Below are 23,745 nucleotides of genomic sequence, written 5' to 3'. Positions count from 1 at the left end.
GTATTTGAGCAACTGTGATTAGAAGTGGGAAAGAAAGTTTCCTTTTTTCTGCATGTAGTCGGAAAAGTAGGTTGTAGTGCTCTGCACATGAATATAAGAGGTGACAACAGGTGATGAGCTCTTTTATTAAGGAGCGTGACCTTATTTACCCTACCATATAGATCCAGTGTGTCCTTATTTATTTAATTAAACTTCATTTTTAGAGAACTGTTATAAAATAATTTTTTTATTAAAGTGGATAATTATCTCCAGGAACTTACCTTTGTGCTTCTAAGAATATATTTGGATCATAAGTGCCTGCATTGCTAAAGTTTCCATTTTTATTTGTATAAAAATTGGAAGCACAGCTAGCAGAGGGACCCAACAGAAGCAGGATTTTGTGCAGCAGCTTCTGGGCTCTGTGTCAGGATCTTTTAGGTGTCTTGGTAATGGGAGAGGAGACAGCTGAGGGCATATGGGTAAGGGTTAAGAGGGCAGATCAACATGAGTGTCTGTCATAGACCTTCTAATTAAGAAGTAGATGAGGCCCTCTTCAGACAATTAGAAGAAGCATCCACTTCTCAGGCCCTGGTCCTCATTGACGTGATTCTAGTCCCCCACGTCTGCTGAAGGGACAGCACAAGAGGGCACAAGCAATCAAGGAGGTTTCTGGAGTGCATTGATGATAACTCTCTAAAACAGATGATCAAGGAGCCATCAAAGAGAGATGCTGTGTAGGGTGTAACTCTTATAAACCAGGAAGGACTGGTCAGTGAAAGCTGCCAGCAGCTGTTAGCTGTAGTGACCATGAAATGGTGGAGTACAGGATCCTGAGAGGAAGAAGCAGGGCAAAATCAGGATCAAACGTTAGGAGAGCAGACTTTGGCAGGAAACTGCTTAGAAGAATGCAGTGAGAAATATCCCTGGAGTGAAGAGCGGTCCAGAAGAAATTATTCTTTTTCAATTATCATCTCCTCCAAGCTCAAGAATGGTCTATCTCTGTTCTTGAGCTTGAATGGAGAAATTCAGGAAATCAAGCAAAGGCAGCAGGAGGACTGCATGGATGAACAAGAATCTGACAAAACTCAAACACAAAAAGGAAGCCTACAAGAATTAGAAGCAGGGTAAGATGACCCAGGAGAAATATAGACATTGCTAGAAGATGCAGGGGAGGGAGATAAGAAAGAAAAACTTCATCAGATTTGGACTGGGTGAGGAACATAAAAGGCAACAAGAAAGCCTTCTTTAGGTACATCAGCAGCAAAAGAAAGACCAATGCACAAGAAAATGCTGAGGGACAACTGGCTAGAAAAGAACTCTGCAGAAAAGGACCTGGGGTTCCCAGTGGACAGGAAGATGAACATGAGCTATCAAGGTGCCCTTGCAGCAAAGAAAACCAACAGCTTTATGGACTGCATTAGGAGGATCATTGCCAGCAGGTAGAGGGAGATGATCTTTCCCCTCTGATCAGCACTGGTGAGGCCACATCTGGAGTGCTGGGTCCAGTTCCAGACTTCCCAGTACAAAATACATGAACATATTGGAATCAGCCCAGTGAACAGTCACAAAGATGATGAAGGGACTGGAGCGCCTCTGTTATAAGGACAGGCTGAGAGGTCTGGGATTGTTCAGCCTGGAGAAGAGAAGGCTCAGGCGCAGATCTTACCCATGGGTGCAAATACCTGAAGAGCAGGCATATAGAAGACAGTGCCAGGCTTTTCTCAGGGGTTAAGGATCAGAGGCAAGGGACAAATATTAAAATACAAGAAATTGCATTTAAACATGAAAACTTTTTTACTGTGAGGGTGACTGAGCACTGGTGTACATTGCCCAGAGAGGTTGTGGAGTCTCCATCCTTGGACATATTTAAAACCTGAAGACCATCCTAGAAAACTTGCTGTAGATGATCTTTCTTTGATTCTGGTTTTGACTAGATGATCTCCAGACGATCTGTCATCCTCAGCTATTCTGCAATTCTGTGCAGCTAATACAGCTAATACCTCTGAATTCTGTGAGAGGCAAAGACATTCTAAAAGACAGGATATGGTGGTGAGGCTATTGTATGCCTTGTAACTTCATTAGTATAAGAGCATCTTAGCTTTAAATTGATCTTTTTGTCCAGCCAGAAGTGTACCTGTACATATTTGCTTATTTTTTAATCTGTTTGTGTATACTTGAAATGTAGAAAAGTCATATGAATTCTTCATGCAAGAACAACATTGTGGTAAAGTACAGTCCAGAGTTATCTGGACTTGGTTACCTTAAAATGAAACTTAGATTTTTGCACAGTTTATTTTAAATATGCATGAAGATCAGCTAAAGCAATACCTATAAAGGGCTCACAGATAGTAATGACAGAGATGTTGCCAAGGGAATAGAGGAGTTGATAATATGAGGCGTATGGGGGAAGGGGAGAGATTCAATTTAAAAACTATTTCAGTATAGCTCCAATGAATTCAGTGAAACTTCTCTGATTTACTCCTGGACAGATTTGATCCCAAATATTGAAGTATTCTGGAATCCTGAAATTGTATCCACTCTTAGACATGCTGCAAAATAATATTATTCCTTTTTTCTCCTCTTGGGCATTCTCTTCTTGTTTTCTACTTGCTTCCTGCAGCTTGCTTAAATTCTTAGCTTTACTGAAGCTAGTATAACTTTTGGCAACCTTACGCCAGATTTTTAAAAAAAGAAAGTTCTTAAGTGTCTGCTTAAGACAGGCACACTATGTCTGCCTGCTTCTCTGCCTAACTTTTTCTTCTGTAATATGAATTATTTTGTAGGACATTGTGATCTCAGCCCATCATGCATTTTTGAACTAACATTTCGAGTAAGTTATATGCTTTAAAATAAATGTGCAAATATTTGCAGGGCCCAACCTTCCAGTAATATTTTAAGTAACATACAACTGTAAAATATTCCTATAAGATACTCTAGCATTTATGATGTCCTTTATGCCTAGGCAAGATGAAATTAAAGAATTGGATAATAAATAATTAGAAATGCTGACCTAAATCCTACTACAAAGTAAAAAATATTGTTTAAATGTCAAAACCCAAAAAAAGGACATGGATGCACTCCCATTTAGTTAAGAAAATAAAATGGCTACAGATAAAAAGAAAGAATCTGAGATATAAGAAACCTTTGCCAGATTCTGGTAGCAATATAATAGGAACATAAGTTTTCTTCAAGCTTTTTTAATAAAGTGTAAATTGATTAAAATTTTCTAATCTATCAAATATCAGAGATTCATTTTCATTTTATTAAAAGAGTGTTAGAGCTGGCTCCCTTTTAAAAACAGAGAAATTAACTGAGAACATAGGATTTGTTGATTCTAGAACTGATTATTACAGTGCATGAACTAATGATCAGTGACTAGTGCTAGAATTAATTAATATGGCTTTTGATAAAGTTTCTGAATCATATTATCATATTACTATGACTCTAAAACATAATTAATTTTTGCAAAAGTAGTATTGCAGGGAAGATTCTCTACACATATAAATCACCATAGCCTCTGTGGAGTGAGTTTATAAATACCAGCTGAATCTCTCATTCTCTTTTTGTATTAATTGTGTGTAGAACAGCTGTAAAAGGAGACTCTTTTCTAAACAGGTAGATATTATTTTTGCCTCATTAACAAAATGTAGACTGAAAATATCATTCTCCAAATCAGTGAAAAATATTTCTAGTCATACCACATGATATGAATTAGCTAGATTGACTTACTTGCTAGGGATGTAATGTTTTACATGTTACAAGGGTATGCATTTCTTACTCATTCTAATATAGGCATGATCACTTCTGGCAGTATTAGTTCACAGATCCACACCTTAGAGAGCATCGAATCATATTTTTTTCAACTAACTAACTAATAAGAATTCACACGTTGATATTTATGTGAGATTCCTGATGTGTATTATCCTGTCAGAGATCCATAGACTATCAATATTTTAGATGCCTGTAAGCATTGGTTATTTGAAGCAACTGAGCTTCAAACTTTGAAAGTGCAACCTCTTAAAACTCTAATGAGCAGCATATCCTTTGGATTAATTCTTACTAGTTTGTAAACTGCTTCCTTTCCAAATGAGCCTATTCTGAATTTCTAAGTCTCAGACCTGTATTCTCAGGTGCCATGAATAGCATCAGAGAACAACCTTGCAAATCTTGTAAACTATTTGTGCACCTCATATGACTTTTTGTTTTTCAAGAAAAAAGGCAAAGTTCCAGATGTTGGTGGATAGCATTGAATCTTAATTGGTTTATTTGTTTATTTATTTATTTATTTATTTATTTATTTATATCTGTTTTTTAAGCAGCATGAGAGAGTATTTAATTTATAAAAATATGGAGGAAGCATCTGTGAGCTATGATTGTATCTATGCTCTGCTGCATACCTTCTCCAGGAAAACATGTAAGAGACTGAAAATTTTATGAAATTTAATAAGAGATTTCAGCTGGCTCCTGTGATTGTTTTTATGATATTGTTCCTATGTGATCAGACACTTTTGCTTATTGAGGAATTACAAGGGAAAAGCACTGAAAGAAGAACAACACTCAAGGTATTTCTTAGGTACTCAGGATTTAGAAGTAATTAAATCTGAAAATATATATGCTTTTCTTTTTACTAAATGCAAGGGAATTAATTAATTGCAATTATAACCATACAAAAAAATATCAGCTCAGGTAAGAGTAAGTCAGGTTTACTGGTCTAAAAAAGAAGCTAACCTAAATGAAGTTTTTTTTTGGTGATAATGTCTCGCATTCTTACTAAACTGGCTAAAACACTTCCTCACCCTATCAGGCAAATAGCATGCATTTATCAAGCACTTCAGTACTAACATGAATTGTATTTGGCCTTGATAACACTGCAATGCTAACGTGCATTACATTTGCTTATTATGCACATGGTAGGTCCACATTTGGGTTTTCAATGGAGAAACAGAATGGTCCCCTCCTGAAGGGTTTAGCTGGCACTTCCCATGTCCATGGGATCAAGTTACAGAGTGGCTGCTGCAGGTGCCCAACCCACTGGTCTGTCCACAAGCAGCAGCAGTGCCTTCCCCTCCCTCGCCTCCACAGACATGTGCTTTCTGTGTTTTGTTTCCAACCACAGACTCTTAGCTTTGGGGGGAAAAAAAAAAAAAGAAGGATCCAAGGAGGTGCCTCTTCATATCTGTGGCTGAGATCTGTTCTGATTTTTGTTGTCCCTAACTATTTTCCTTTCTACGTTGCACTGGTGATCTCTGAAAATTATAATTTCTGGGTTTAAGATGGAGCAAAGGAGAAACAGCAGTGAGCCGAAAGTAATAATTGTTCAGAGGTGGCAGGAAAGAATCTCTGAAGGCTTTCTGAAAGTGTAAACATTTTAACAGTGGTCTCTTTAAAATTTCACAATTGTCTTCAGTAACTGTATTTTCATTGTGAAGGGAAGAAACTAGGAATATCTTTTATGAAAGAGGTTATAGTTTTTATTTCAGTGTCACTGAGTCCAACCCCATCTCTCCTCAGTTGTAACTGGGGAAGATGCAGCTGAAGACATATGAGATGCTCCAGCTTTGCCAGACTGATATTTCTCACAAAGCTTCTTGACAGAATATATCTCCCCAGAGCCATCTTCAAATAGTTTACAAAACTCTGCAGGCTTTAGAAACATACTTTATCATAGACTTTGGTAAATGAAATTCTTTTAAAAATAAGCCAAATATATGTTTATATTATCTAAAAACTTCAAGCTAGCAATATTTCTATCTGCATAACTTTCTCTGAAAACACACATTGATGTAACAAAATGGTAAGAATCTTAGCTAGCAGTATAGCATGGGTTTGAGAATCAAAGATCTGTCCCGAGGTCCAGAATAATTTGACAAATGACATGAAGTTGTTGCTGTGTCTATTTACCGAGTTATATATTGTAAGTAATAGGGAAAAGAAGCTCTCTACTATTACTATACTGCAATGTAGACCTCATGTTTTGCTGGGAGAATTGCCTAATTATGCTTTGATAGGGAAACGGAAGTACCCAGGGCGATATGGAGGGCCTGATAACATTGACAATTCATTTGTTTGACCTTCAACTCAGTTTACTTGAAGGTGAGAAAATATAAAACAACTTTTGGTTTAATATGGTCTGAGTCTTGTTCCTTGTCTTCTGCTCTACTTTGAAATCCTGCAAGACGTCTTTTTCAGGTTAGCCTTACTGTTTTCACTTTGGCCAGCTCAAGCCATTCTCCTTTATTTGCTGTCACAAACCTCAAAGAAAGTTACAAAAAAACCCCCCAAAATGCCCCAAAAAACCCAAAACCACCCTTCACATGGTTTTGTAAAGCAAATGTAATAGATTTTTTTTTTTGCACTGTTATTTCCTCCACTTAAATGACAGTCATTCCTGGGTTTTGTTGTGCTATGAAGCTATTTCATGAATGAGTTAAAGACAATTGTTATCTTGAACCAGGAAATTGCAAAGTGCCCTGAGTTTTGGCTTTAAATACAAGTATTTTCGTGCCTGAATTTGATCTATTTTCATTCAAGAAACTAAAAAGGGAAATAATATTTCCCTTCAGAACTAGCCAGTTCAAACCACTTGGATTTGAACTTTTAATATCAGCTGCATTTAGGACTGACACTGCAGAAGTGTTGGCACTGTCGTATCTAAAAAATCTCAGAAGCTCAAGAGTACAATTTTCTATTGCATTCTGCTTCATAAATAAGAGTGGTGGAAGGGCAGTATAAAGAAGCAGTATAAATCCCTTTAGAAATGCATACTCTGTTCCAAATGATTTATATTTCTGTAGGCCATGCAGTCTCCCCTGGAGCCTATTTTGATCTTTGGCTCACTGCAGATGCTTGTGTCTCTCTGTCAACGGAGTATTCTCTTGTATATGAACCTTTTTCTTTGCAGTGACAAGATAGTCTGTTGCCAGCTTTATCATCAGGACTCTAAATGTTATGTCAACTGATAATTATTTTGACAGTAAAAAGGTTTAAGCTTTCTTTTTTCAGTCTCAAAACAGAAAATAACAAAAGAAACAAAAATTAATTGATGAGTGAAACAACTACAAGATGCTGACAATTAATCACCTCTAACATCAGTTTTACTCTTAATTTTTCCTGATCTTCCTTTGGCAATGAAACACAGATATGAATACAGTAGTGTATTCTTTCTTTGTGAGCTGGATGGAGATTTGGGGTTTTTTTGTAAAGCAAATACAAATTTCATGACCTGAGTGAAAAGCAATTGCCCATGTGAAACAATCAATATGGCTGTCTTTTAGACCAACTTGTATTTGGATCTAAGCTTGTTAGAATACTTTCTGTACAAAATATGCTTTTCTGTGTAGTCACTACCACTTTATGAATATATAAAGGGACTTTTATAAAAGCATAAACTTGTCAGAAGAAAAATGCATGCTTTTCTTAAAGAAAACAACAACTTGAAGCAGAATGTTTTTCTAATATATTACTGTCCATATAAAAGTTTGACTTGATTTTTTTTTTTATTGTTCTCATTCTTGACTTTCTTATTCCTTTGGCTTGATTTACAGAGTGATTTTTTTCAATTAGGCTGCATAAGAAATATATTAAAAATTTAATTGTAAAAATATTTTTGAGGGGTATGACAGGTATTTTATAGTCTACTTTGATTTTGTTGCATACTTGCAGATCTATGAAAACCACAAAATCTCTCTTTCTCTCCATTTATTTTCTCTATGCCATTAGGATCATCATAACTTCTTTCCCCTACCCCTTGTTCATCTTCTTTAGTTAAATCATAAGAACTAGGGTATTCTTACTGGTTTATTATCTTATACAATGATGCAGATGTAGTGTCAGATCAGTCAGACCTATGGTAGAAACCACGTGTTTTCTTAAACCTTTTGTTTGTCTTGTTGATTTCAGCTGTAACTTATAGGAATTTTTCAGACTGGTATCCTGAAATCCGAGTATCTGTATATGTGCTGATACAGCATTATCACCATTTACTTAAGCATAGGTGGGTAAATTTCTATCTGTGCTCACTAAAAATCATTGCTATCTATTTTATTTTATGCTTCCAGAATGCTGCTGATTATCCCTTTAAGCAGCTCTAAAAGAAGGAAGACCTGAAACACATTTTTTAAAAAAAGTCTCCCATTCAGAGGTAAGGTCTGACAGTTCCCTGGATATTACAAAGAATCTGATCACCTCAAAAATGAGGTTGGTAGGCTTAGTCCCACAGGAATACAGTCTGTTGCTTTTAAATGCATCCTTCCAAACGTATTTTCCACTGATGTGCATGCTGTAGTGTGTTTATTTGATTTCACTAGAGATTGAAACTTTCAAGAAAATAAAAATGTCCTCAGAAGTGAATGTTATTGTCTTCTGTTGAATTTTCCTTCCAAAACCGTGGTCATGGCATCTTTGCATGCTGTTTTTGAGTTTGTTGAAAAGCTACCTACCTGTTACTATGCAAACAAGCAGTTGAGGATATTAAGAAGGAAAGGAGCAAAGGATGTAATATACGCCCTCCCTCTCTTCCAAGTAGGTGATTAGCTAGACAGAAATCACTATATACTGCCTTCTGAAGACCTAGCAGGTACTAAAGTATGGCTACTGACACCACCTCGCTGGACAGAAAGGACAGGCTCCCAACATTAGGCTAGCTTTTGTTGTAATGCAATAAATATGCAGGGGTTTCTCAGGCTTTGTGAGATAGGTGTTCATCAGCCGTTGCAAGAAAAAGAGGGGACAGGAACGATACATAAGCAATAGTATGTATTTGAAAACTTCATAAAACATGTGAATCTAAATGTAAAATGTCAAACCTTGAGTCTGCATAACCTTCAACTTTGTGACTTAGGTATCAGTTAGCTCTTTTGCTGGTATCTGTCTGTATTCTAGCAGCTGAGTGGCCTCCATCTGCCTGTGTACAAAAAAGACTGAGACTAACTGCCCTCACGATGTGGCCAACCCCTACCTACTTTTTCTTCTCAAATTGTCACACCATGGCAAAAGTACATTAGAGTTAGTGTTCAGAAAGCATCAAGGATTAGAAACATGAAAGCACACTAAACAGAGCTAAACTGAGACAATAGCATACATCCTAATTTTCTAGAGCACAGTACTTCTCCATGCATTTCCTTCTGACCTAACATGTCCTTCCCATCTTGTTTCATTGTGTATATTGTTCTTCCTACAGCCAGTATGAACAGGTGCATGATGCTAACCTTGCTAATGAATCTAGACATTCAAGACAACACAGAAATTACAATACTGTCTAGACCTTCTAGTTGCAGTTTGATTTTCAAAATTTTATTGTCTTTGCCAATTTTAAATTATCTATTTTAATTTTCTTCTACAGGAATGCCTTGCTGCCTCCCATTTTCTGCAATCTTACACTTTGTAAAGTCATTGCATTTTGCAAACAAGAACAGCACTATAATCTAATCTGATGTCCTTCCTGTTACAGCCTGAATAAGTGTGAAAGACAGCACAAAGACATCACTCAATGAAGGACCAAGCACATTCTATGTGTATAAGACTTGTGTGATGCTAGCTTTTGAAGCCGAGAATTCAGTATTTTAATTTATGATCTTTTTTTCATTTTACTTTAGTGGTTTACTTTGCTCTTCTGTCACCATACTCTCTAAAGACCTCAAGAGAAAATCATAGCATCATAAAATCATAGAATCATTTAGGTTGGAAAAGGCCCTTAAGATCACTGAGTCCAAACATTAACACTGCCAAGTCCACCACTAAACCATGTCCGTAAGTGCCACATCTACACATCTTTTAAATACCTCCAGGGATGGGGACTCAACCACCTCCCTGTGCACCCTGTTCCAATGCTTGACAACCCTTTCAATGAAGAAATTTTTCCTAGTATGCAGTCTGAACCTCCCCTGGAACAACTTGAGGCCGTTTCCTCTCGTTCTATTCCTTTCTACTTGAGAGAAGAGACTGACCCCCACCTCCTTTCAGGTAGTTGTAGAGAGTGATAAGGTCTTTCCTGAGCCTCCTTTTCTCCAGGCTAAACAACGGCGGTTTCCTCATCTGTTCCTCATTGGACTTGTTTTCTAGACCCTTAACCAGCTTTATTGCTGAATGCAGTAGTTCATTGCCTCTTGAACGTGCCTGGACAGCCAAAATTTTGAGCTATCTCAAAATTTCATTAAACTAAGATGTTTATTTCAAGCTAATTTGATGAAATTAAAGGAAAACTACTCCAAACACTGCTTTAAGTATTAAATATATAGCATGCTAGCATAAAAATATTCAAGTAAAGTGTAGGTGAAACTCTTAAGATTAAGTGTGCTATCAACATTTAATAACATTTATTGTAATCACATGTGCTTTATTAAATAGTACACTATTTTCAGAGAATAGCATTAATGTTCTTCTTTTGTCTGATGTGTAGAGAACCAATGTTCCTAAACAACTTTTGGACTTCTATGAAAGCATAATGTGTTAAAACTGCTAGGAAGGAAAGAAGAAAATTTATAATAATTATTGCTCCTGGCAGTTTGGAAAGCTTCATTTCACTGGGCATTCTAAAAGGAGGAAAAAAAAAAAGGTAAGAAATACTTTTTCTGGTGAGAAAGTAGTAAACAGGCATTCTCAAACTTATTAGAAGTGGTCATATCAATTGTTCAACAAAGCTGCCAGCACAAAGGCACTCATAAGTAGGCAACCGGAAGAAAAAATACAAAGTTTGCCCCAATTCAGAAGAATTTGTCATAAAATAAGGAGCTCTCACACCTTTAGCAGGTATGTCATTGACTGAAAAAATAAGTGATGAGGGAGGAGCTCCTCAGGATCTATTGAGTATTCAATGTCCTCTGCCATGAGCTTCATCATTTGTAACGAAGAAAAGGATGTTATTGTCAGTAAATTGGAATATGGACAACAGACCCTGGTGTGACAACCATCTTTTTTCTCTATTTGTTGGGGAGAGAGAAAGGGATTTAAAGCAAGAAAAATCCTCTTTAACAAAGTGTGCAAGGGGGAAATGCTTTCACATTCACTGACATTGCTCTAGCTTCAGCCTCTTCTTTCTGGTTAAATTATGAAGAGAAGCCATTAGCTGTACTTCAAGGCATGTCAATAATGAAAATCTGTAACACTTAAGAAGAGCAGAAAAGAAATGACGTGTAAGATAAAAATGCCTGAGTTTAACAATTTCCTGCATTTCTCATGGAACAGGTCATATCCAGCAATATCTACTAAAGGAGCAAATGCTACTTAAAAATTTGTAGGACCCTGGATTTCACTTGCAGAATCTTGGAATTCTGGGAAATTCCAGAGCTCAGAAAAATGTGAATGTTGAACACAAATTTAAACAGAAAAATGGCCTTAATATTTGAGGCATACAGCCAGTTTAATGAAAAGTAAAATACATGTTGATAATTTAGTGAAGAAGGAAACCTATATCCATTTAGATGATTTCGTTTAACACATCTCACACCCTTTTATTCTTAAACAATCTGGAAAGTTTGGATTATACCTTCAGATGTATTGACATAACCTTGTAAAAGACATTCAGAGCTTTTTAACACCTTATCTTAAATGGATTAAAAATCAAATAACAGTTAGAAGTCCAAAACCACAGAAAACAGAGAAGAAACTTCTTATTCTTAATGCAAGAATTGCTGCTCTTTGCTGTGCATTTTATGGGAGGTCAGCCTAGATGAGGATCATTGATTCTTCTACCCTTAAAATCTGAGTCATGAAATTTTTCCTAGAGTTACATCAGTGACTGTAGATCACTAATATTTAAGTCCTGAAACCTGAAACTAAACACTAAAGAAAATTCCTCTTTTCTCACATTTGAATCTTTAAATAAAGGATAGGTCTTCCTGGAGTGTAGACAGAAAAAAATATTGTCTTACTGAAAGACTTACTATTCTTTGATTTGTGTTTTACAGAAGGTCAGCCTAGGTCAGGATAATTGTTTCTTATTCCATTAGAATCTAGGTCTTGAAATTTCTCCCTAAAGTACACATATCTGGCACAACTCACTATAGATTACTAATATTTTACTCTTGAAACCAGAAAAAAGTAACTGCAGGAAACTGTAAAAAAAAAAATTGAAAAGGAACCTGTTTTGTGAAAGACTTTAGTATTTCTTCCAAATGAGATTTTCAAGTGATTCAGGAAAGATTGCACTATTTTGATAATAAAATTGAAGACCTGGAAAACAGTTCATGATGTTCACATCTTAAGAATTACAGCTGTTACAGAGGAAAGTGAAGTATGGTTTGATTTATAACCACTCTGATAATCAGAGTAATCAGAGGATGTGTTTTCCTACACAAATGCGAAATGATGTTAACACGTGGATTCATTCATCTGAAACCCAGAGAACAGGACAAGCCATGTGTTAACTTTATAAAAAAGCTGACATTTTCAAAACAGGTAAAAAAGTTTTTCACTCATCAAGGAAAATGTAGAATTAAGCTCAGTATTTTTATGGTATTTTCATGAACAGAAGCTTGGAGAACAGTGAAAACAAATGAAGTCTCCTTGAGAGAACGCATACTGCTTCTTTAATTCCAGAAAAAGACAGATTTAGCCTAAAGAGGAATCCATGTACCACACACTCATGTAAATTCTAAGTGAGGAGCAATTCACACTCAAAAAAAGAAAGCCAAACCTCTTGCTGAGTGTAGATACCTTTCTGTATTCCTTGCTAGACATAGAGGTGCAGTCCTGAAGAAGAGTGAGCTGTTTAGCAGAACTGGTGCCTGGGTGCCTGATAAAACACGATCATTTGTGCCCAGTTCTCTACCAGAGTTGTTTTTCCTAAGAAAGGAAAACATGAGTCAGCAACTTCCACAGGCTCTTTGAAAGAAAAATCTGCATAAATAGCAGCTTGTGCCATGATCAGTCCAACATGTCATCTCCATGTCTAAACTGAATATTTGCTCATTAAACATGTAATATGTTGATATACCTCACATCCCCAGGAGGCAGACATTATTTCATTTTTATAGCAGTTGCATAGCACAGGACACCTGCTCAGGTATGGATGACATTATTAAACCAACTGTTTTGCTTTGGTTTCATTTTCAAAGTTCACATTCAGAATATATTGTCTTGGTTTAGTAATGCAGTGAATATGTCTCTAGTCATTAGCAAAAAAAAAATCTCTGCAGTTTAGAAATCTGAGCTAGTTTTTATTTTGTTGGGATTTTTAACACTAATGTTAGAATGACACAGTGATATCCAGGAGAAATATTAAGCCAGTGTATGGTACAAATAGAAGAAAGATCTGGAGCACTAAAAGTCTAGGTTTTATCTGTGGCCTGCTGAGTAACTTTGGACAATCTAATGTACATCCTTTTCCTCAGTTTGCTGATTTGTATAATGGGAATAATGAATCTTCCTGTCTTCACATGTTCTTCTTGAATCACTTTATAAAAATTCACTATTATTTATTTAACATTTAAGTAAGAATACTCAAATTAACTCAAGTACAGTCAGGACAAGATTTTAAATTGACTTGAATTTTTAACTCTTTCTCATTGTGTTTTAAGTAACCACAGGTATTAAAATAACCTTTTTTCAACCAATACTTTCTCCTATTTTTTTTTTTCCCTCCAGGATATGTTTAAGGAAAAATAATTTCCCAGTCAGCTCTGATGAAAATGAGACATAAAGAAAACACATGAAAGAGTCTGTTCATAGAATTTAAACTTAGATTATTTGTTCCACACAGAGAAACTTAGAAATTAAGGTGAATGTTAGACTCTGGGAGTTCAGTAGTCCATGAAGAAACAGACGCGATCAGGAAGGAGTAATATTTCTTTTACTTCAGTGCTTTGGAATAGTCTTTTGGGTCTTTTTAAATTTTCCTCTCTTTTGTTGCTAAATGGGAACTATTTAAATGTGCTGTGTCCACTGCTCTGTGTTTCAATGGACACTGTTGAAAAAAAAAAAAAAAAATTGCTGCAGTACAACAGGTAGAATACAACAGAAGACATCTATTTCAGTGATCACAGCCCTGACCTGACCATGTCATCACTCTGCCTATATCTCTGTTCTTCCTCAAATAAGAGCTCCCAAAGCTAACTTCTATTATGTATTGTATCATCAAAGAAGGAAAAAAAAAGGTTGAAAAGAAACTGAAAAACAAAATAACTAACAAATATATTCGTGAAGCTATGTGGAGCTACGTCAGACATTATCCATACTGGCAGCAATATTACTTGAGAACAGGTACTGATCCAAAGTATAAAATTTAACAGTTTATGTCTTTGTTACTGTCATTGCACTGTCACCCAACCACTGTCAGGTCTGGTATCTTAGAAAGAGACAGCCAGCTTGGTCCCAGCTAAATCCATGTGTAACTGCCCTCACACTCCCAGTCAGTAGCATGCTTTATGGAAGTCTATATACTAACCTGAAATTAAAAAAAAAAAGATTCTACTCTGTTTAACTGTAGCCTAACTGAATGTGTAAGTTTATTTGAAGAATAAAGAACTGCTCCAGCATAGTTTTGAGGTTTTTTTCGCTAGTCTTATCTGTACATTTTATACTATATGTTCCTTAGCTATCCATAACAGTTTGAGCCACAAGAGATAAACAAAATAACCAATCTCACAAATATTTCTCTTTGATATCTTTTTAATGAAAAAGTGGGATGGGGGCAATAAGAGGTAGCTCCTGGATTCCATTGGAGCAATGCCACTTTATATCAGTGGCATATTACAAAATGATACCAACTCTTACTTGCCATCAGAGCTTCTAGTTTGTTGGTCCCCAGAGTTCTCACACAATTTGCAATTCATATAAAAAACTCTTCAGCAACACTGTTGATCCAGAAATACATAGAAAACACGGGGAGACAGGGGCAGGGGAAGTAGATACTAAACCTATGAAAGTCAAAGACATAAAATATTTTTCTGTTGCACAGAAAAAGCTCTATTGTTGACTAAATAACCATCAAGTTATAAATATTTGGGATTTTCTCCAGCAGAGAGAAAAATGTATAAATCAATTTGTTTTCTGATGAAATGTCAGAATTACCCATGAAATGGAAATTTCCGGTTTTGATCAATTTACTGATTGATGTCTTAGCTTTCTCTTATGCTGCTATTAATTCTTCAGCAAGTAAACAAGAAATGACCAAATTCTCTACCAGAATTACAGAGATCCTAATAACATTCTGTCATAGTGCTCCTAAAAGATTCAATCTTTTGAAGGTTTATTCCGATAACTAGTCTGGACAGGAGAATAAATGGGTAAGTAGTGGCAACACAGAGCAGCCGGCTTGCTGCAGCTGTATGTCTTGCCCTTGCTGTTCCTACCAGTTTTTCACTAAAAATAAAAAGCAGAATTATCTGTGTAACAAGATATTCTTTCCATCTGCTTTTCTCTAGCAACTGCCTTCTCGTTGTTGGCTGTGTCAAGTTTCTGGTGGTCAGTGAGTAAGGGAGGACTAAGGCAGGAAATCAGGGGAAATGAAGCCAGATTACTGCCTAGTCTGGACGTCCTGCATGGAGGACTTGAGGAGGCATGAAAGTTTCAAGCCACTCTCTTCCAATCCTGCCTCTAGGTAAAGACTGGAAAAAAGTGGGGAAAAATCAGAAATCCTAGCTAAATCTGTTATGTTTTTTTCTGGGATTGTATGGATTGATCACGCAGTGTTCTCCCCACCACTTAGCTTTCCTTCTGCAACTAGAACAGTATGTAACTTGCAGTTTCGATGGAGACAGCCCATGCAGTGTCAAGTGTCCCTCTGAAAAGACTAGAATAGCTACCTGCCCCCCTGCCCCCTCTTAAATGTGATTGCTAAATTCTTGCACTTAAGCCATTGTTTTAATACAGAAACATAAATAATTACCTGTGTGGGTAGCTGTTTGTGGCCACTCCTCTTGGAGCTGCAGCTGGAACTCCAGCTTCATAATATTACTGCTGGTTAGTTTTGGAGTTTTTTTATTTTGTTTTGGATTACAATTCTGCTTAGAAAAAAAAAACCTGTCTATCAGAGCAGCATCTTAAAGTCAACAGACATTAAAAATCAAAATGATCAATTCAAACCTTTTCAACACAAAACGCTTCTCAGAAAAAGAAATAAGTAACCCATCACTATAAGTAGATGAAGTTGTTTGTCCCAAGTAGTCTGATAATCATAACTGAATTTGACTCTTATAATACACTTACTATGTCCATCTTTACTGAGGTAGTATATCCACTCCGTTCAATCAGAAACTACCTTCCCCGTGAAATGCAGTTTTCCCATTGGACTAGTAAGAGAGATTGCAAATCCAGTCACAATCCACAGCTATGATAACAGAACTTATAGATGCTGTGAATCACATTTAAGTTCTGCTGTTTACACTAGCATTCTCTGAGTCGTAGTGTCCCTCTCTCCACCTCCCTGCCTACTTGTAATATCTTTTTATCTTTTGCCAGTGATTTACTGAAACTGACAGGCTTACTTGAGGAAAATATTTTACATTTATCCTCAAAGGAAAAAAAACCACTTCATCTTTTTGAAATAAATCAGCTAGACTATCCAATTTTCCCCCTTTGTTTACCATCAAATTTAAAGTAGTCATTAATCCATATGTGAACACATACATTTTATGAGAGTACCACTTTGGTAACAGTTATGGACAGAATTTCTGTTATATACTATAAGTCTCTTAACATCCTTTTCTTCTCTGTGAAGAAAATCAAATAATAAATTATACCTGATGATGAAAATATGAGATAAATTGCTTGTTTGGAAAATATGCATGGCATACTTGGTAGTTTCATGGGTGTAAGGCTGAATTAGGACTGGTGGTAACTCTTCCTCACATTGTCAATGAAACAGCCTTGGCAGTTATCTTGGTTATCACAGTACCTTTGTCTTTTAAAACATGATCACTCATTTTGCAGGTGACTAAATCCTAAAACTTATGATCTAAAATATAAGTAGCACCAAATATTAACTCCAGAAAACAAGTACATTTCAGCTCTGTCCTTTTCAATTCCTGGTTAGGGTGCAGCAAAAAGATTAGCATCTGATTTTTTTTTTTTTTTTCTTGGAACCACATGAACTAAAATGAGTTTAGAACTTCAGAAACAACAGCATTTCTTCTTCCCAGGCTATTTGACAGCTAAGAACTATTGAAGCTAAACATTATCTAGACACATGCTTTTCAGTGTACGTATCTTACTTTTGGATAAGTTATTTATGTGGATAGCAGCTATTCTGAACTTAATTTTTATCTCTGGAAAAAATTAAACTTTATAAAAGCTAACAAAACAAAGGAAAATAAAAAACAAGTAAGAATTTATGCCATTACTCTAATCCATTTCCTATGATGTTCAACTCACACTAGTAATAAAGCCAGTGCTTTACTCAAAGTGTAATACAGGAGATGAACAAAAAGTGGGAAAAACTTTTTAAGAATGAGTAACAAGACAAAGGTTTGAGTGAAAAGTAGACTGAAGATTAATAACATGGAAAACGTATAATATCTGAATAAGTAATATCAGCTACAGTATGTGACCAGGTGGCACTGTGCAACTTAAAACAGATCCTGAATCCCACAATCCGTTCAAGTATATAGCAAGGAGTATACCTGACTCGTTCTCCAGAGTACCTGATCCATTCTCCAGCACTTACAGTTAAAAAGTGAGGTGTGAAATACCTTCATTTATTGGACTTTCAGGATCTAGAAGGAGCTCAAAGTAAAAGATGAAAGAACTGAATTTAAAATGGAAAATACATACATAGAAGGAAGGTTAGTTGTGTGTTTTACAGCAGGACCTGGGACAGCGTAAATCTGACTGAAATTTCTTTCCATTACTGCCTTGGCCACTGCATTTAGCCCCTTTCCTATGTGTAAAATGGGGAAAATGAATATAATTTTTCATTGCCTTTTGTCTATTTAAACTGGAAATATTTGAAACAGAAATAGGGTTGTGTCCTCATAGTTTCCACAGGACCCTTGTTTCACTTGAAGTTTCCAGAATGGGACTTCTGCCTGAGTAAAACAATAATAACAACAAAGTCAAAGCACTATTTTCTGAGCATGCCCCCAGGAATTAAATCAATTACAACAATTATTTTGGTATTTCTAAAAAGAAAATATTCTTCTAAACATTCTTTCTTCAGTTACTGAAGGAACGTTGAAAACCAGAAAATATATTCACCTAGATTGTTCATCAGTAAAACAAATACAAACATACTGCATAAACTATTGTCATATAAACTCATATTAATAGAATCATATCCTTAGTAGATAATACATTAGGTCAGTAACCAGAAGCATCATGAAAACCTATGTTGGTAATAACAGTAGAAGAGTTAGGGAAATCACATTATACCTTTAGCTTTGCCTGACTCTGTAGTGTTGAAGGAATGACTTTTGCAGCACGTTCAGGCTAAGATCAAGGAAACGAGAGGTCAATTTCAGAAAACGGTAGTCCTCGTAGTCAACCATGGCATTCTCATTCATAAAAAGTAAGGCAGCTTTAACAGGTCTTCTGTTTACATATGCAAGGAAAATAAGTTGTACATCAACTAGGTATATCCCAGCCAAGAGGCTTTTAAGATCCAAAAGCTGTCCTATTCCTACCTTCAACTAAGTTCAAAGGTTTTAAGACTCCTAGCATAGCTATACTGAGGGCTGCTTGAGCATAGCTGTTTTATAGTTGTGTGATGACACAAGCATGTGTTTCATCTGGCAGCAGCAGGAAGGTATGCATTCACCTGACTGGGAATTGTCCCAGTGAATCCAAATGCATTCATTCAGGGCTTTAACTTAAGAACTTACAGTCATTTAACTGAAATTTTTAGAAAAAATATGTTTGCTGTTTACATTCCTGACTCAGTGATTTGGTCTAGTTTTTGATTTCATAAAATATATTTTAAGGTTATTCCAAAAATAGCTGAAAAAAATCCAACCAAACATTACTGTGTATTTTGATGAAACCTCACATGTGTGGCAAACAATGATAGACTGTCAAAATTTAGTCACCAGGTTTTTCATAGATGTAGTCTGGAAGGTATAGTGACAATAGCTGCAATACATTTTCCAAGATAATGAGGTAACTTAGCTTTCCAAAAACTGTATTTATTTGGCATAATGCATCACATCTTTGAAAAAGAACCTTGAGTTTTCCTGTGTGACAACTTTGTCCTGGAGTTTCTTTTTAAATGAAGCTAGGTTTGTCCTAAATTACTCCTTGCATGAGACTTTCTATTAATTCCCCTCTGATTTGTAAGATAATAACAAGGGTGGTTAATTAGTACTTTCTGGCATGAGTATGAAATGTTGAAAAGTGGCTTGTTTCGTATGCAAAACAACATACATTGGGATTGTCATATTCAATAGTCTTAGCAGTCTTACAAAAACAGTGTAATGAAGAGCTTTGCTTAGGATAGAGTCAGAAAAGACAAAGCTGCCAAGCAGTGCCTCAATTTTCAGAGTCCAAAGGAATTTAGACATAGTTGAAAGTCCCTTTTTCAATAATACAAAAATAGCATTTAGTGAGAAAATTCTACTTGTTCAATCTGCTAATTCTGTACTTATCTCTCTTTTGAGAACATGGCTCTATTAACACAAAGAGTTGACAGACATTTTCTTCATTTGTGAAATATTTATTCTCCCTTGAATTTTGTATATGTTAAGGTATATATCACCATTCCTTTTTTTGCAAACCACAGAAACTGCATACTCTTCCAGTAGCTGACAAAACTGACAATACATGTGCCCTTGAACAGGGAAGAGGGTCCTTTTCTGGCCAAGTGCCTGCCAGGAAAGCATCCCCCATGCTGGCTTTGGGCAGCCTTGAGAGGCAGTCAGGACAGACTGTAAATGAAGTTCCAGGTTTGTTACTGTGGTGCCAGGGGACAAAGGACAATCATGTAGCCCCATCTCTGCCAACCTCATTTCATTGCATAAATTATTCATTTTGCAGGATTTGACATGTGAATTTGTATTTAAAAAGGTAATGAAAGCACTGTCTGGGTCAGCAACAGAGATGATGGGGGTGATCATTCCCACTAACAGGGAAAAGTTCTCCAATATGGGACTTCCCTGCAGTAGCAAACACTAGGAAACATCTGTAAAGCCCATCAGAGAGCAGAGGAAAATCAGCATGAGAACATTATATTTTCTCATCCATTTCTGTGCAATTGGATTTGATATCTTTCACAACTCATTTTTCTCTCCAGTGGGCAGAATTCCCTTTTACTTTGTTAGGGAAAAATATGACTCCACAGCTAATTTTTTCCTCTATGTCTTTTGGTCCTAGGGATACCACCTTATCTTACCTCAGGAAAGAGTCTGAGCCTGGCAAAGACTTTGGTGCTACTGTTTCCCTGATCACAATCGTAGTAGACCTATTCATTGTTTTGGAGGAAGTTGAAAGTGGATATATAGGATTTTATTCCTCATTGCCTCCTGATCCCTCAATAAAAGCTGTGTCCTAAGCTTGCGGTCAACTGATATTTTCAGAATAAATATAAACAAATAAAACAAAATACAATAGAAAATAAACAAATAAAAGCATACAATATTTATTTTAAACTATATCATTAGTAATCCAAAGGAATTACCTGTTCTACTTTGCTTCTCTCCAAGGAAAGAAATGCTTACCACCTTGCCTGGGATGTTGGGAAAGTGACAAGAAGCTGTTGAGAAGTTTCCAAGGCATAATTAGACCTCCTGACCTGCAACACATACCTTAGGGTGTGGCAAGCAGCTTTCTGTAATGTGCTGAATAACACTGATTATATAGTCAGATCAAGCTGCATTGGTTAGGATAGACAAATAACCTTTAGGTTCTTCTGGAGAAGAACAAGGAATGGGGTACCACACACTGGTCTTGTTTAGTTTTGTTCTTCTTCCAGGAAGTTAGGCTCCACCCTCAGATGGCTCCTGAGTACCCTCCACACACTCAGGAGCTTGTGGGAAGTTCCCAGTTTGCCAAAAAAACATCACTAGGACAGTTGGACTAGATGATCATTGTAGATCCCTTCCAACTGAACTGTTCCATTCTAAGAGAAAGGGCAGTGTCATCTGCCAGGGACAAGTTGGGGAATATCACCTGGAAATATATTAGTTGCATTGGTAAAACCTTGTGAAGGATAAGGTTTTGGACTTGCACCTGAATTAAAAAAAAAAAAAAAAAAAAAAGTTGCTGAGCAAAGATACTAATTTTGAAAAACTTTTTATTTTCTTTGACAGTTTCTTTGGATTTCAAACAGTTTAATTTTTTTCTTTTAGCTTTTCTTCTACCTCCCTATTGTCCACGTTTCATTCTTTAAGTTATTTCTTAAAAAGGAAACTCTGCTCTGTGGTATGTGGTGGTTGATAGAGCTAACCTTATTATGGAGTCCCAAACCTTGCATATGTGACTTAGCGGATGGCTCTTTGGTCTCTTTGTCACTCTCTCTGTTGTTTCGCTCAAACTCCTGGAGATCTGGGTGATGAGCCAGCCTACCTATTCCCACAGCCAAGACAAGAAGGAGACACATGGAGTGCTTAACCTTCTTAATCCTGTCTTTCAAAAACCAACATTTTTATACTACTTTTTTCTTCCCCCTCACTTGGTTGTCACCTGTAGAAGACAATGCATTAGTCACTGCTAGTGCCACAGTTCACAGAGGAGAAATCCATGCTCTCTGAGCTGGAGAAGTGCTCTCTGCGTAAATGTATAAAACACTCATTTTATGCTCTTCTCCTTGTTTCACTTGTAAAAGCTAAAGAAAGCCAATTGATATGCTTTTAGTTTGCTTTAACAAGTCATGACATTTAATCCCATCTTTCTCTCAGCACAATGCATTGTTTTGTACCACATTCATCATAAAGTGCTCCAGCAGTAGTTAGAAAAACAAAGTGATGTCATTGACAGCTCTTTGACAAAATGGACTTCTGTCCAGCCGTGCACAGTTGAGGGATGCCTTCACAAAAACTGGAAGTGCCCAAGGCGCAGAGACTGAAGGCAGGCAGATACAGAGAAGCGAATAGTCAACAAACTGGATTAACACTGGTTCTCAAAGTCTCTGAACTCTTTTCCCGTTTGGCAAAAATCTTAAGTTTCATCTTGCATATTTCTATAATGCCCTTTTGAAAGATCACTTTGAAGTTATACTTCGGGGTCCAAAGAATTGCACGCATTCTGTAATCCCCTGGTGTCCAACACAGTCTCTCTGAAATTACCCACACACACCCCTTATGCATTTATGCTGACTTTAGAGCCATCAGACTGCAGTTCAGCCACCAACAAAATATATGCAAATGCTAGAATATTAATGCCCAGCCTAAAGTATATGTTGCTTTGATCTTTGCTGCTGCTGTTATTTCAGAAGTCTCCTAGAAACTCTTCAAGTGCAGTAGTATCTTTCTAGGCAGTTTTATTTCCTTCCTGCAAATGGCTTGATATTTCATCAACCTCTGATTTTTCATTTTGTAGTGTATTTATCCAGAGACACCTAGCTCCTATCAATGCATAAGTGCATGGCTTGCAGTAAATGAATATGTTTTCCCATGGTCTGCATTATCTTCTGAAAAGAACCTACATTATTTTGGGGGGAGGGAATTCTTGTAACTCTAAATGACCATTTGCTGAAAGCAAATTATTGGTCCTTATTTTCACAGAATCACAGAATTTTCCAGGAGCTTTACATAAATCACAATGTAAACATTAGTTTTAAAAATCAAAAAGCTGTTCCAAACCTGCAAAATAATATTAGCAGTAGCACAATAAATCGACTTTTTTAATCTCAGTTTGAAATGAGATGTATTGCCCATACATCTTTAATTTTTCATTGTTTTTCACCATTGCTATACCATACCAAAAGAAACTAGAGCATGTCAAAAAACCAGCTTCCACCATGGCCCCTGTTCAAGTTGCAGCTAATGCAGCAGGCCTAAGTAAGTAATTCTGAATCAAGATTAGGTATATGAAATGCTTGTAGGCAGACCAATCTTCAGAATGTCAAATCACTGTCTCAGATTGAAAGTTAAGAAATGCTGTGACAGTCAGAGCAGATTGAAATAGAAGTAGCTAAACTGTGGTATAGAAAGTCCACAAGATGAAATCAAGTAGATGATGCTGGGACCTGACTGCCAAATATTTCAAAAGAAATATTTCATAAGAACTATTTGGTCACATTGAAAATATTTTATGGTTTATTCTTAAGGAAATGTTACTTGCAAAAAGAAGGCAAAGGAGCTGTAACTCCCTAAAACCACTTAAGGACCATTAATTTGCATTAAATATCTAAAAATCTAAAATATTATGAATATGTGACATGGTTTGGGAATGCTGAGCTCTTTCAAAATTGCTTTCAAGATTTAACATTTCTTTATGCCTTTAAAGTTTTCTTATGATGAATGTACTTCAGTTTCCTTACTTATACAAAGGAGATAACAGCTGCTTATATCATACTTTTTGTGAAGGTTTAGTTATTATACATTTAATGTTGATAACGTTGTTGTACATGAGACAAGAGAAAGTGCTTAGCATACAGCCAGGGAGTATCCAAAATTTCCAGGTTCTTGGTATAACTAGCTATGTTGGACAATATCTATGAGACTGTAACTACACAGAAAGGGAGTCCTTCATCTGGACTTGGAAGAAAGGCAGATAAGGCATTAAAGCTGTGCAGTGTATGATTTCCATAGCTATTTTTCTCTAAAAGAACCTTCTTCAAGGACCCCAGAAAGACAGATTTTTATTGTATTTGGCAAGTACTGTTTTCTCCTTTCTAACTAACATTTTCTTAACACAGAATAAATTGTTGCTCTCTTCCACAAGCAACACCTCCAAAGTTTAAGC

Source organism: Nipponia nippon, unplaced genomic scaffold, assembly GCF_047370975.1.
Source record: "Nipponia nippon isolate SJK-2023a ecotype South Korea unplaced genomic scaffold, ASM4737097v1 scaffold_8, whole genome shotgun sequence".
In the NCBI taxonomy this organism is placed as follows: domain Eukaryota; kingdom Metazoa; phylum Chordata; class Aves; order Pelecaniformes; family Threskiornithidae; genus Nipponia; species Nipponia nippon.
Note: the sequence above shows the minus strand (reverse complement) of the source record.